The 15,582-nt window shown below is 39.9% G+C and overlaps 1 protein-coding gene across 1 annotated transcript in view; it reads right to left on the bottom strand.

Annotated features, from left to right (window-relative positions):
- The window catches only part of ORC5 (origin recognition complex subunit 5), a 105,611-nt gene that overhangs the window by 16,700 nt on the left and 73,329 nt on the right, over positions 1 to 15,582 (bottom strand). The window contains exon 15 of the transcript XR_009520594.1: positions 13,903 to 14,116. The gene's annotated coding sequence lies outside the window, so the exon portion shown is untranslated. The remainder of the gene's footprint in view (positions 1 to 13,902; positions 14,117 to 15,582) is intronic.

Raw genomic sequence — 15,582 nt, 5'->3', positions numbered from 1 at the left:
AGTCCTTAGGTGTTAGGCGTAATAACAGCCCCCCCAAAGGTGTCCACACCCTATTCACCAACACCTGTTAATATGCTGCCTTACATGGCAAAAGGGACTTTGCAGATATGACTGACTTAAGGATCTGGAGATGGGGAGATTATCCTGGATTATCTGGGTGGGCCCATTGTATTCAGAAGGATTCATAGGGAAAGGAAACGGGGAGGCAGGAGAGGCAGAGAAGGAAATGTGATGACAGAAGAGGAGGTCAGATTCAGAGAGGGATTTGAAGAAGCTATGCTGTTGCCTTTGAAGATGAAGGACGGTACCAAAGCAAGGAATGCAGAGAGCTTCTAAAGCCTGGAAAAGTCAAAGAAACAGATTCTCCCCTAGAGCCTCCAGATGAACTCAGGTCTGCCAACAGGTGAATTTCAGCCCAGTGAAACCCATGGACTTCTTACCTCCAAAACTGTAAGACAATAGGTCTGTGCTGTTTTAAGCCACTAAAGTTGTAGTTGTTAACAGCAGCGATAGTAAACTAATACATCCCATCTGCTCTTCAGCTATCAGAGGGCTCTCCCTCCAGGGCATGTGAGCTCCAGGGCAACTTCAAGGACTACTACTTTGAACTACACCATTGTCCTCTCAGCAACGAGGCATGCCCACTGCTCGCCCAACCTCCCAGGTCCTTCTGAGCATCTCCAAAGGGGCAGAGACACCTCCCACCCTACCACCACCGAGACCGAGGCTTGCTCACGGAGGAAGGCCCTATCTAAGGAAAGTCTACACTTGAGAATGAATAGTTTTCACTTAATACATTGATAAACCCAGAAATGTTTCCAAACTGTGTGCCCTGAGTCTGGGCAGAGGTGGGACCTTCCTAGCATAGCCTTTGGGGTATCAGGGAGCAGGCAGCTTCCTGCAGAGGAGCTGGTATCCTGACAGTGCTGTGTGCAGGTTAAGGAGGCTCTCATTGACTTGATGTGCTCCCAGAATTCCCTGACCCCCATCACAATCTACTGGCATTGCCTGTCCAGTCGCCCTCCTTCCTGCTGGAGCAAATGCCTGTGGGTGCAGGGTCCGAGTCTGTCTTATTTGCTGCTGCATCTCCAGGCTAAGCATGTTACCTGGCTCGTAGTGGACACTGTACACTATGTTGAGTGGATGAAGCCACTACCAGGTGTATTGCCTAGTATCAAATAACTATCTAGGGGGCTTCCCTGGTGGCGTAGCGGTTGAGAGTCCGCCTGCTGATGCAGGGGACATGGGTTCGTGCCCCGGTCCAGGAGGATCCCACATGCCGCGGAGTGGCTGGGCCTGTGAGCCATGGCCGCTGAGCCTGCGCGTCTGGAGCCTGTGCTCCACAACGGGAGAGGCCACAGCAGTGAGAGGCCCGCATATCGCAAAAAAAAAAAAAAAAAAAAAAAGAACTATCTAGAACCAGCACTCATGGGCAACTCAGAAAGGCACACTAGTGGGGCCTCTTCTCTGGGATGCACTCTTCAAGCCACTGTAATCTGCCTTTTACCCCTTCCTAGTCTTTGTGATTTGACAGCTTATATTCTTTCCAGTGGACATTCTCTTCATTGGCATCCACGACCCAAATTTCTCTGGTGTTTACTTGGGCCTTCCTTTTCTTTTCACTATTCCTCTCCGCAGGGTTTGATCCATGGTCAGGACTTCAGCTGCCACCCAAAAACTGATGACTCCCAAATCTACCTCTAGCTTGGAATTTCTCCAGAGATGCTCAGCAACTTAAAAGTACCTGACAGCGGCAGAACAGTCTTGAACAATACAAAGTAATAGATGACAAGGCCCTAAATCGTTTAATAAAGTCAAATGGTTTTCTGGCCTTGTCACCTAACAAGGCTGGATATATTACCCTGATTTTTCAAACAAGTTCCTCACTCGAAACTGGTTACCTTAATTCTATATCTCATTTAGGCTTCTGTGGACATAAACAACAACTGTTAAGTAAGCATCCTCATTTAAAAAATCCTTCATCAAACAATAAGCCAGAAAGATAGTCACTGATTCTCCTAATGTGGGAACAGGTGGGGGAAAATTATGAAGGAACGGAATCAGCAGGAATAATTACATGTCCTCCATACAGAGCCCCACACCCCGGCCCCAAGCATAACCTACTTGGACAGCAACTGTTCCCCTATGTGATGATAAAGTCAATTACCTGCTCTCCATTACCCAGCATATATTTTGGCATTACAGTTTCCCGGGTCTTCTTGCATTCAACACATACCTATTCACTAGACCTGGTTATAAAGAAACTGTCTATAAGCAACATCTCTGAATTCATCAAGGATATGGCTGGATGATCCTTTAAGTAAGTGACTCTGCCAGTTGGAGAAACACTCTGTGATGGATGTTCCCATCTTTGTTTTGTTTTTTTTTTATTAATGTGAATTTGGTTGTTATTTGTTTGTATCAGTTATTTTCCACCTGTAATATTTCTCTTCTGTCCATTTATAATTTAATTTTACTGCTGCTGACACTGATTTGTAACCAGAATAATTATCAAATGTCATGAATGCACCATTAATCCCAAAGAGAACATTTACAAACCTAGTTCACTCACGAGTCCTAACCTAAGCCCCAGCCTCCACTGAGCACTCCTCAACCTTCAGTATGCTGCTACTGAATTGCCCTTCTATGGGATGAATATTTTGATCAATATACTCCTGACGTATTAATTTATAATAACTAGTTTGGGAAAGGCTTTATTTCAGATGATTCTTTAAAAAATAATAGACAGCTAACAATTTTTCTTATTCATTAAGTTTGTGAATCTACAGATACAAGGCTAGGATGTTCAAGAAATAATTTTCAAACCCTTGCTGTGTTCTTAATAAATCCATTACATCGTCTCAGCATTACAAGACATAGATTTTTTTTTTTTTTTTTTTGGCTGTGTTGGGTCTTCATTGCTGTGCAGGGGCTTTCTCTAGTTGTGGCGAGCAGAGGCTACTCTTCATTGTGGTGGCTTCTCTTGTTGTGAAACACGGGCTCTAGGCGTGCGGGCTTCAGTAGTTATGGCACGCGGGCTCTAGAGCGCAGGCTCAGCAGGTGTGGCGCACAGGCTTAGTTGCTCCACAGCATGTGGGATCTTCCCGGACCAGGGCTCGAACCCATGTCCCCTGCATTGGCCCACGGATTCTTAACCACTGCGCCATCAGGGAAGTCCTAAGTCATAGATTTTTAAAGTAGTAAATTATGCTCAACACATTTTCTTCCTTTCACTCTCAGCATTTCAAACAGTCAGATTCCCATGACAACTGAACCCCACAGGGTCCCCACTGGCTGCTCATGACATATTGAAAACCTAGCTGAGATTGACTGTGGGGTCACAAGCTTCAGCAGAGGCCCCTCACCATGACCTAAGTATTTCCAACGGGAAAGAAGACATGCCTGGCTTAAACCTGTCAGCACGCTCACCCCCTCCCCGTACATGAACTTTCTGGATTGTACTCCCCCTCTGGGAGAGTAATCAAGAGCAAAGCTTCAAATGAGAAACAGACTAGCTCCTCACCACAAACATTTTGAGGCCCCTTAGAATACAATGCAATGCAAATATGCTGACTCTGCATTTGGCAAAGATAAACTAAGAGACCCTGAAATTGATGGCTGTGGTGTCTGCAGTCCCATTAACTAGGATTTCAAGGTTTATCTCAAGGATACAACCTGTGCCATAAGCAGTTGCTAGAGAACACAGTATTGAAGATATACTGACCAACCTAGCCTCACTAAAATTGTAGCCATGGTATAATGGTACACTATGGCTTGGGTTTGAAACGTGGCTCTGCATCTTGATTAGCTGTGCCTTGAAAATACCTCTTAATCCCTCCAAAGCTTTGGTTTCCTCACGTACCTCCCTGCGGATTTACTGAAAATATAGCAGGGTTTTTAGAAGTGGCAAATTTAAACCTAGCGCTTTCCTTTCCCTCTTTTTAATTTTTGCTTTTATATTAAATTTTTTCACTTCTACTCTATTTTATTCTGTTCTATTCTATTATTTTTACCACTGAGCCAGTGATACTCTTTGACTCAGAGATTACTTATGGTCTAGAACAAAGAATCATTGCTAGATTTGAGGGTTTTTTTTTCTTTTTGAGGTAAAAATAAAAACATAATAGTGAAGTGCATAAACTGCATAACTCTGTAGTGTACAGCTCAATTGAATTTTTCTATACACCAGTGTAACCACCACCACCTGGATCAAGATACAGAATACTGGGACTTCCCTGGTGGCACAGTGGTTGAGAGTCCGCCTGCCGATGCAGGGGACATGGGTTCGTGCCCTGGTCTGGGAGGATCCCACATGCCGCGGAGCAGCTGGGCTTGTGAGCCATGGCTGCTGAGCCTGTGGAGCCTGTGTCCCGCAACAGGAGAGGCCACAACAGTGAGAGGTCCGCATACCACAAAAAAAAAAAAAAAAGATACAGAATATTTCCATCATTCCAGAAAGTTCTCTCATATCCTCTTTCAGTTAACAACACAATAATCACCACATTTGGAGGTAACCACTATTCAGATGACCATGAATTAGTTTTTTCTGTTTCTGGTTTATTTCACTCAACATAATGTCTATGAGATTTATCCATGCTGTTCTGGGTTCTAAGAACATACAATTTTTAAATTCTTTCTCCTATTGATAAATATTTGGTCATTTTCAGTTTTGACTATTATGAATAAAGCCACTATGAACATTCTTATACACATCTATGGTGGGCAAATATACTCAGAAGTTTTGAGCATATTGCCTAGGACTGGAATTGTAGTGTCTTAGTCTGGTTTTGGTATCAGGGTAATGGTGACCTCATAGAATGAATTTAGGAGTGTCCAATCCTTTTCAATTTTTTAGCATAGTTTGAGGAGGAAAGGTATTAGTTCTCCGTTATGTTTGGTAGAATTCTCCTGTGAAGGTGGCTGATCTTGGACTTTTGTTTGCTGGGAGTTTTTGATTTTAAATTACAAATTTGGTCTGTTCAAATTGTCTGTTTTTAATTGATTCAGTCCTGGTAGGTTGTTATGTTTCTAGAAATTCGTCCATTTCTTCTAGGTTGTCCAACTTGTTGGCATACAACTACTTGTAGTATGCTCTGTTTTTTTTCATCTCTGTAGTATTGGTTGTTATTGCTCCACTTTAATTTCTTATTTGGGTCCTCTCTCTTTTCTTATTGGTGAGCCTGGCTGAATGTTTATCAATTTTACCTTGTAGAAAAGCCAGACTTTGGTTTCACTGATCTTTTCCATTTTCTTTCTTTTTTTTTTTTTTTTTGTCTCTATTGTATTTCTTTCCTCTCTGATCTTTATTACTTCCTTCCTTCTGCTGACTTTGGGCTTTATCTGTCCTTTTTCTAATTCCTTTAGGTTGTGGGTTAGGTTGTTCATTTCAGACTTTTCTTATTTCTTGAGGAAGGCTTGTATCACTATAAATTTCCCTCTTAGAACTGCTTTTGCTACATGTAATGGATTTTGGAGAGTTTTAGTTCCATTTTCATTTGTCTCAAGGTATATTCTGACTTCTTTGATATCTGCATTGACCCATTTATTTCGAAGTAGCATGTTGTTTAGTCTCCATGTTTTTATTCTTTTCCCTTTTTTCTTCCTGTAATTGATTTCTAGTTTCATACCACTGTAGTCAGAAAAAATGCTTGATATAATTTTTATCCTCTTAAATTTGTTGACTTGTTTTGTGGCTTAGCATGTGATCTCTCCTGGAGAACATACATGTGCATTTAAAAAGATGTGTATTCTGATGTTTTTAGATGGAATGCCCTGTAGATATCTATTAAGTCTAACTGGGCTATTGTGTCATTTAAGAGCACTGTTGCCTTATTAATTTTCTGCCTATGTACGTGTTTTTCCCTTTCAGGACTTTGAATATATCATGTCACTCCCTCCTGACATTCAAGGTTTCTGCAGAGAAATCAGCTGATAGCCTTATGGAGACTCCTTACTTTTCTCTTGCTGCCTTTAGAATTCTCCCTTTATTTTTAACTTTCGCCATTTTAATTATATATCTTGGTTTGAGTCTGGGTTCATTTTGTTTGGGACCCTCTGTGTTTCCTGTACCTAGATATGTTCCCTTCTTTAGGTTTGGGAAGCTTTCAGCCATAACTTCATCAAATATATATTCAACCCCTTCCTCTCTCTTTCCCTTCTGGGACCCCAATGATGCAAATGTTAGTACGCTTGATGTTGCCCAGAGATCCCTTCAACTGTTCTCATTTTTCCTGCTGTTTTTCATTTTTTCTGTTCTGAATTCCATTATTCTATTTTCCAGATAACTCACACATTCTTCTGTACCATCTAATGTGCCATTAATTCCTTCTAATGTGTTTTTCATGTTATTGTATTCTTCAGCTGTTTCTTTTTATATTTTCTAGTTCCTTCTTAAAATTCTGTGTTCATCTATTCTCCCTAATTTCTTTAGCATTATTACTAATGCTTTGAACTCTTTATCTGGTAAATTGTTCATCTGTTTCATTAGTTGTTTTTTCAGGGGTTTGCTCTTGCTCTGTCAATTGAAACAAATTCTTCTGTCTTCTCATTTTGTTTAACTTTCTCTGTCTCTATGAAATTAGGTGAAACAGTTACCTATTGCAGTCTTGAAGGAGTGTCCTTGTGTGGGAGTGACCCTATACAGTCTGCGTGTGCCCAGTTACTTTGCGGGAGAAGCTGGATCTGATGTGAACATGAGTCACATCTTTCCCCAGGATGTGCAGGCAGCTATCACCTTGGTAGGAGGGGGTACTGGAGATAGAGGGGCGAAGGCCAGAGGAGGTGTGAGCCATGACTTCTCCTCTGCTCAGTGGCCATCACTGCCCTATCAGTGAGAGTTCTTTTTAATTCCTCATTTGCATAGAGGTCTTTTTTTAAATCATAAGTGGATCTTGTCAAATGATTTTCTGCATTAAATTGTGTGGTTTTCTTCTTTAGTCTACTGACATGGTGAATTATATTGGTTGACTTCTGAGTGCTAAATCACAATCCTGAGAAAACTCCACTTGGTCATAATGTATTATTATTGATACTTTTATACAGTTGCTGGCTTTGATTCAGTAATAATTTGCTGAGGATTTTTGTGTCTATCTTAATGAAGGATATTGGTCTGAAAGTTTTCTTGTCCTATCTTTGTCTGGTTTTGGTATCAGGGTAACCCTGGCCTTGTAAAATAAGTCGAAAAGTATTCCTCTTCTATTTTCTGAGTTTGTGTAGAATAAGTATTATTTATCCTTTAAATAATTATTAGAATTCTTTAATGAAGAATATGGCTATTCAGGTTATCTATTTCTTCTTGAATAAGTTTTGGTTGGCTGTGTTTTACAAGGAATTTGTCCAGTTCGTTTAAATAATCAAATTCATGGGCATTCAGAATATTATCTTTCAGTGATTACATTCTATCATACGGTAATGTGTGTGTTCTTTTTTTCTTGATTAGCTTGACCAGAGGTATCAATTTTGCTGATCTTTCCCGAGCAATAGACAGATTTTCTTCTGTTCCTTTAGCCACTTCTTCCAAGGACTATCAGGGTCTCATCTGCCACTTCACAGCTTTCTCATCGTCTACTCCTCAAATTTCTCCCCTAAGAGGCATTCTAGTGTCAGCGTTGAGTGAATACATTTTTTCATACACACTATATAAGTATTAGAGATAATGTATATGAGTTGTCTATTACAGTGTCAAGCACATAAATGTTCACCTGGTAATTATCACCATTACAATCACATAGTTTTAACAGTGAAAGAGGAAAAGAAAAACAAATGTCCACCTCAAATGGCAATATGTGTCCAGTAATCCCTTGAGCGTTTTTCCTCATCTTCCTTACTCAGGTAGTTCTTATTTACTGTTATGTAATGATGGACCCATTTAATCATTAGGTAGGCCTGTCAGTTTTACTCTGTTCTGCCTCCTACAACTTTCTTACTAATGAATTGTTTATGATGGGGATTAAAAGAGAGTCAGTGCAAACCAGTCCAGCATCTGGAGCCACAACTCCAAACATGTCCTCTACTGAGCATGATTCAGTGGCGGACTTATCATGATTAGGGTAAAAAAACCACAACACAAGATAGATGGATATTTCCAAGAAAATTAAAAAAAAGCTACCAAATATCACACACTTAGATATACTTAGAAGGAACCTTTATTTTAATGATGAAATTCAGCATATTATTTTTTTTTTTTTCTTTCTGCGGTACGCGGGCCTCTCACTGTTGTGGCCTCTCCCGTTGTGGAGCACAGGCTCCGGACGCGCAGGCTCAGCAGCCATGGCTCACGGGCCCAGCTGCTCCGCAGCATGTGGGATCTTCCCGGACCAGGGCACGAACCTGCGTCCCCTGCACTGGCAGGCGGACTCTTAACCACTGTGCCACCAGGGAAGCCCAGCATATTATCTTTTAATTAATTTTTACTTCTGAAATGGAAAGAATGCAAATTCCTAGTAGTAAGAACAGCTCTAAAAGAATGGATTTTGGAAATTAATTAACATAATCTGTGAACTCAGTATTTACAGGTCATTTTGTCTTGGCTGGGCATCACATAAATTGCTATATCTAAATCTATGACCCACTCACTCCATTCCTGTCATTTTTCTTTTTAATGTTGCAAAGACTTTTTGAAATTTTAGTATTAAATTTAGTAATTTAGTATTTGCAATTTCAGTATATAAAAAAAGAAAATTTCACTTTTATCATGAATCCCTTCTTCCTATGGAAACAAGTAACTGAAGGTTCCTTACAGTTTAGAAGCAACTCCCCAGGGAGGGGGGTTTACCTTCTAGAGGGGCTCTGAATGCTCCTAGGCAGAAGCTCAGTGGGAAGGTAGTTTTCTGACTCAGAAGAGCTGGCCATAATTCCTTCATGTACACATTTCCCTCACAAATTCCCATTTAGATACTGACAACCCCTGAATTTTTATCTCCAACCTGGGCTTCCACCCTGAACTCCAGATTTATCTAACTGCCTTCTTGACATTTCCAATTTGATACCTAACAGAAATCTCCAACTTACCATGTCCACACATGAACTCCTGATCTTATCTCCCCTACACATTTCCACATGTTCACGTTAAAAACCCTGGAATCATTCTTGACTCTTTCTTTCAAAACTGACCCCCAATTAATCAGCAAATCATGCAGACATTTCTTTTAAATTATATCCTAAATCTGGCAACATGTCACCACCTCCACTGTTAACACCCTGATCTGAGCCACCATTATCTCTCACTTAGATTTTTTAATAGCCTTCTACTTTTCTTGCTTCCACTCTATTCTCAATATAGGTTCCAGTAATCCTTTTCAAAAAAATCTAAACCAGATCATGTGACTCCTCTGCTCAAAACTCTCCCCATCTCACAAAGAATAAGAACCAAGGTCCTATATCGACTCTATTTTAGATTCTTTCTCCCATATAGGTCATTATAGAGTATTGATAAGAGCTGTGTATTACAGCAAATAATACTGTGCTATACAGTAGGTCCTTATTTGTTATCTATTTTATATATAGTAGTGTGTATCTGTCAATCCCAGCCTCTCAATTTATCCCTCCTCCCACCCCCGCTTTCCCCCCTGGTAACCATAAGTCTGTTTTCTACATCTGTGACTCTATTTCTATTTTGTAAATAAGTTCATTTGTACCATTTTTTTAGATTTCACATATAAGTACTCAAATATATGCCCAGGAGCAGGATTGCAGGATCATATGGTAGGCCTATTTTTAGTTTTTAAAGGAACCTCCATACTATTCTCCATAGTGGCTGTATCAATTTACATTTCCACCAACAGTATAGGAGGGTCCCCTTTTCTCCACACCCTCTCCAGCATGTATTGTTTGTAGACTTTTTGATGACGGACACTCTGACTGGTGTGAGGTGATACCTCATTGTAATTTTGATTTGGATTTCTCTAATAATTAGTAATGTTGAGCAACTTTTCATGTGCTTTTTGGCCATCTGTATGTCTTTGGAGAAATGTCTATTTAGATCCTCTGCCCATTTTTTTTTTTTGCGGTACGCGGGCCTCTCACTGTTGTGGCCTCTCCCATTGCGGAGCACAGGCTCCATATGCACAGGCTCAGTGGCCATGGCTCATTGGCCTAGCTGCTCCGCGGCATGTGGGATTCTCCCGGACCAGGGCACGAATCCATGTCCCCTGCATCAGCAGGCGGACTCTCAACCACTGCGCCACCAGGGAAGCCCCTCTGCCCATTTTTTGATTGGGTTGTTTTTTTTCATATTGAGCTGAATGAGCTGTTTGTATATTTTGGAGATTAATCCCCTGTCAGTCGCTTGTATGTATAACTGATACACATTGTTGTACAGCAGAAACTAACACAACATTGTAGATCAACTATACTCCAATAAAATTTTTTTAGAAAGAAAGTTAAAATATGCAAATGCAATAAAATATTTACAACCTATTAAAAAAGAACCAAAGTTCTTCAATGCCCTGCAAGGCTACACATGACCTGGCACCCGTTACCTCTCTGATCCCATATCCTACCAAGGTTGTCTTTGCCTCCTGTATTCCAACCATATTGGCCCCCTTGCAGCCAGAACTCCTGTGCTTTGGAGGAATGGAGAAGAGATGTTTGATGAGGGTATGTGTACAAGAAACAGTCTGTCACACTAACTCAAATTTTTAAAGACATAAAATATATTCCATCTGCATTCCATATTTTTATTTTCAGCCTATTATGCTCTGTGTGGTGATTTAAAGCATGCTTGCAAATTCTGTGACACTCCTTTTATCAAGAGGTGGGTATAATAATTCCCTTCCCTTTAAATAAAAGGAGGACTTAATCACTGCCTTAATCACAATACTGCAAAAGTGATGCTATGAAACTTCTGAGGCTTGATTAGAAAAGGCCATGCAGCATCTGCTAGTTTCCCTTGGCATGCTGACTTTCGGAACCTCGTCACCATTCCATGAAGTGGAGAGAACACATGAGAGACCATGTGTAGGTATTCCAGGTAGGAGCCATTAGCCAGTGTCAGCCTCCAGACAAGGGTGAAGAAACCAGCTTTCATGTGACTCAACTCCAGTCTCAAGTTGCCCCAAGGGATACCACTTTGAGCCAAGCTCTGCTCAAACTGCAGAGTCATGATCAAAATAAATGATTGCTGTTTTTGCTTTGTCATCCAGATATAGGTAACGGAACATCCTGTTTCCACACCATTTCTGATTTGTATTTCCACAAATTAGCATCTACTTCACTGCCCTCCTCCTTCCATACGTCAACTTTTGTCTCTCTCCCCTCACTTTGGTGCTTCTTTTGTTCTTTCTCCCATTTTATTATGATGACAAGCATTTTAAATAAGCAATTCTACTGAAAGAGACATATTGGCCACACATATTTGAGAATTGGTTTTTGACGTTATAGCTTTGAAATATACTGCTTTTCATTATGTTGATGTGGTTTCACATCTTTATATACTTGGATGTAAGTGATTTACAAAAAAAACCCAAAACCGTTGTCACTTTAAACATTTTTGATGAAATACCAAACTTAAGTCCTACCAGTCATGTTGCACAAGGCTGCTATGAGAATCATTAATCTTCACCTGATCTGTCCTTTCTTTCTCAATATAAAAGACACAATTACCCCTTTTCTTTAAACTACCAGAACAATATAATAACTAAAGTAAATATACCAAAACTTTTACTTACAGAGGCTATCTCTGAATGTTGTTAACTGGTGATTTTTACTTCTTCATGATTGCCCCAAATTTCCACAGTAAACATGTGTTCCTTTTATAATAATTAAAAACAGACTTTTAAATTATGTATAACAGCATTATAAAAAAAAATCTAAATTGTTTTCTCTTTAAACAGGGGTGGGGGGGTCTTCTCACATTCTGGTTTTTTTTTTTTACAGTTTAACCCAGAACTTTTATCATCAAGAAATCAGGCGACCAGTCCAGGCTGCAGGGAGCTGTGGGCAGTGTCCTCTTCTGTTCAACATTTCCAAAGTTTTATTCTTACCTAAGCTGGGGAGTTAGCTCTCCTAGTCTAGTAATCTAAGAAAATTTCTTTTTATTGGTAAATGTTTTATTTCTCCCACATAACTTTCAGTTACAATATCACAATTTTAAAAAATAGATTTTTTAGATCTACTTATTTTTCTCTGTAGGTCACTTCAGCTTAATTATTATGGTTTTACACACAGAGGCATTTGTAGCAGCTGCCTGTTTTATCCTTCCTCAAGCCATGTGGCTCTTTCCCATGTCTTTCCATCCTCTCGATGACTAGGCTTTAGTCATCAATATTTTTCAATTAAAAAAAGAAAGATTGATGTAGAAAACAGCAGGGGTTTCTATTTCAGCATCCTTTCTCATGGATGCTTACAGGGTTAGTGCATCTCTGTTCCTCTAAGGATCTCTTCATTTCCAGCTGGATGAATCCCATGAACTAGGATGGCTGAATGTTCCTTCCCAGAGAAAGTGAACCTAAAGTGGTTTCAGAAATTCTAGGGTACACATAAGCCAGTGCAATGCCTCTATTATTATGAAAGTTGGTCCAAAGTGATAAAATCATGTGTTTGGATCTAACATTCTCCACAGAACTAAGACGCTAAGTGGGTCTGGTTTTTCCTTTTGGGACCAAATACTAAATGGGACTTGGCCCAGGTCTCTTATTGCCACTTCTTATACTGAAAGGGATGGGGTTTATATGAATAGTGGAGAACTCTTATTTGAAAAAATAAAATTAACCTGCAGTTCTGTGGTGAGTTGATTAGCAATAGTTATGACCACCTTCTCAATTTATTTCAAGATGGTTTCTCCCTCACTATTTCCAGAACAGTTTTCACCTCTATTCTGGTGACCCCTACATTAATGCTTGGCAGTAACTCTGATCTCTAACTAGATCCAGCTACACACTTGACACTCCACTTGGATAAGCACCTCAATGGCACACGTTCAAAACTGAACTCACGATCCTCTTCATCCCACAGACCTAGTCGTTCCCTCAGGATTTCCTATTTCGAGGAATGGCTCTCCCAATGCTGACAGCACCTGTTGTCCAGGACAGAAATCTGTCTCCTTTGTCCACTGCTGTATCTCCTACTCCTACACCCAACACAATGCCTGACACATAGATGGTACTTAGTTTTTTGATGAATACTGAATAATTTTATGGGAACTCCCATTAAATGGGACTCTCAACTTCCTCAAAGACCAATGAAACTGATTATGGTTTATCCAAAACCCCAAGCGAATCTCTACTGCCTCTAAAATCCAGACTCTTTTCTCATGCCAAAGCTACCACTATTTACTCAAACAGCTGAATGCCTCCTAAAATCCCATCATTATTGTGCATCAACATGCAGTTAAATGAATGAATTGATTATAATTTTCTCTGCTCTACCAAATTTCTACTTCTCAAACTGTGCTTCATGAATGTGTCACTGCTGGAAAATGAACACTAACTGTGCATTGAGGGCATTTAACAGCAAATTTGAGTGAAACGTTGATATCTTGAGAGGAAAGATTTCTTTGAGCTCTACCAAGCATTTCTGAAAGCAAATTGTGTCAGCAGACTGAAATTACATACAAAATTATCTAAACTATTTTACATATGATACAGTCACACTTTGTAGGAGATGCAGCTTTCAAAATGTAGGGGATGAAGCTGAATAATATCAACCTCTGGTTAATTACCTCCAATCTAAGTCTCTGCTCATGGAAAAAGGCATAAGATGCAACTATGGTACTCAATAGTGTGAGACTTCAGGCAAAAGCAGAGGATGCTATTACAGCCCTGGTCACATACATGGGCAGTTGTGGCATTTCATCTACTATTTTAGAGACTCTCTGAGTACTTAATGCGATAAGGGATGCATTATTCCTGGACTTGGTCCATTACTTTTCTTTTCTTTGCATAGTACAAGCAGAGTAGGGCATACCTTGGAGTAACAAAGGAGGCTTCTTCTTATGCTGAGCTTTCCTTGCTCCAGACCACCTTAATTACATTAAACAGTTGTTGGTTAACTAAATCCGTCGGAGGTATACCACTAATTGTACAGCCATCACACCTTGAGGGCAAACACTGTAACTCCTCAGTCACCTGCTCTCTGATTGATCATTCTCAGTTCATGCTTTTGACTATTCAACAAGATCCTGAAAAATAAGTAATGAAACCTACATGTGAATTAGAACCCAGTAGAAAATCCTTCAATTCTAAAAATAAGAATCCAAGGTATTGTGTCCATTTGAATAATTCAAAAATTTTTAACAAGAAGTTTCCTAGATAGGATTAGGTAAGAGTACCTCTTCTCTATTTAGTTGGAATGTTGTCACATTCTGTCACTTAACTCCTTTCGAGGTCACAATTATTTCATGATAATAATAATAGCTAACATTTATTGAGCACTTACAAAGTGTCAAGTACCTTACTTAGATCGGAGTTTCTCAACTGTGGCACTACTGATACCTTGAACCAGATAATTCTGTTGTGGGACATGCATTTAGGATGGTTAGGAGCATCCTAGGTCTCTACCCTCCCGTACCTCACAACCAGTTGTGATAACCAAAAATGTCTCCAGAAATTGCTAAATATTCTCTGGTGGGCAAAACTGTCTCCAGTTGAGATCTACCACCTTAAATATATCAACTTATTTATTAATTCTCTAAACAGCTGCATGAGGGAAGTTCTACTTTCCATTGTATAGGTGAGAAAACAAGAGGCACAGAGAGATTCAATAATTTATCTAACATCACACAGCTCCTAGAGATACAGCTGGTCTTTGACAAAGGTAGTCTGACTCAAGAGCCCCAGCTCTTAACTGCTGCCCTAGAGACCTGACCCCTTTTTGACTTTTTAGGGCTTAATGAAAAGAGACTTGTTGGATCAGAATCCCTTCCAGAGTTACTGAAAAGGAACTGTTTCAGCAATGAAGACTGATTCAGGGATTGAAACTGACTTGAAAATAAGAGGGGGAATAAGGTCTCCTCCTTACTATGTATATCTGAGTCATGGTAATGGAAAGAAGACATTTTTAAAATGGAGGATCAACCATGTATAAAAAAATCTAAAATCCCACAGCCTGGTAACTTTGTTCTTCTACCACCTAAATCATTTTTAGATCTAGGTAGAATAGATGCTTAATATAATTTAGATACCTCCTCTTTTAACAGAAATATCTGGCCCACCAGCCAGCATCATTCTCATCATTAGATTCCCTCCTCTAATTGGAGATTTATATCTTCCAATTAGAAATTTCATTTGCAGATGATCCTTGTTAAAATGCTAATATCCACATTAAGCTCTGTTAGTCTTCGTTTAAATAAATTAATCAAGTTAGTTAGTGAGTCATTTAGCAAGCCATTAGTAAGTAAATTACAAAACATAAAGTTCTCATGGCCCAGTCAAAGACAGGGAAAATCTGGTTACAAGGTGTTTTGCAGGGAAGCCATACATAGGGCTGGTGGCACAGTGTGGGGCAGTACAAGATAAGCAAGGTGCTGGGCCAGGGACAGGTGGCCAGCAGTGAGAAGGCAGGGAGAGTCACATACAGGAAACGTTGCCTCCTTTCTGTCTTCCCCAGTTCCCTATTTGACAATCTCTGTCCCCCTCATATTCCAGA

The sequence above is a fragment of the Delphinus delphis genome, chromosome 9, assembly GCF_949987515.2.
Source record: "Delphinus delphis chromosome 9, mDelDel1.2, whole genome shotgun sequence".
Classification (NCBI taxonomy): domain Eukaryota; kingdom Metazoa; phylum Chordata; class Mammalia; order Artiodactyla; family Delphinidae; genus Delphinus; species Delphinus delphis.
This window is presented reverse-complemented; position numbering and strand designations above follow the sequence as displayed.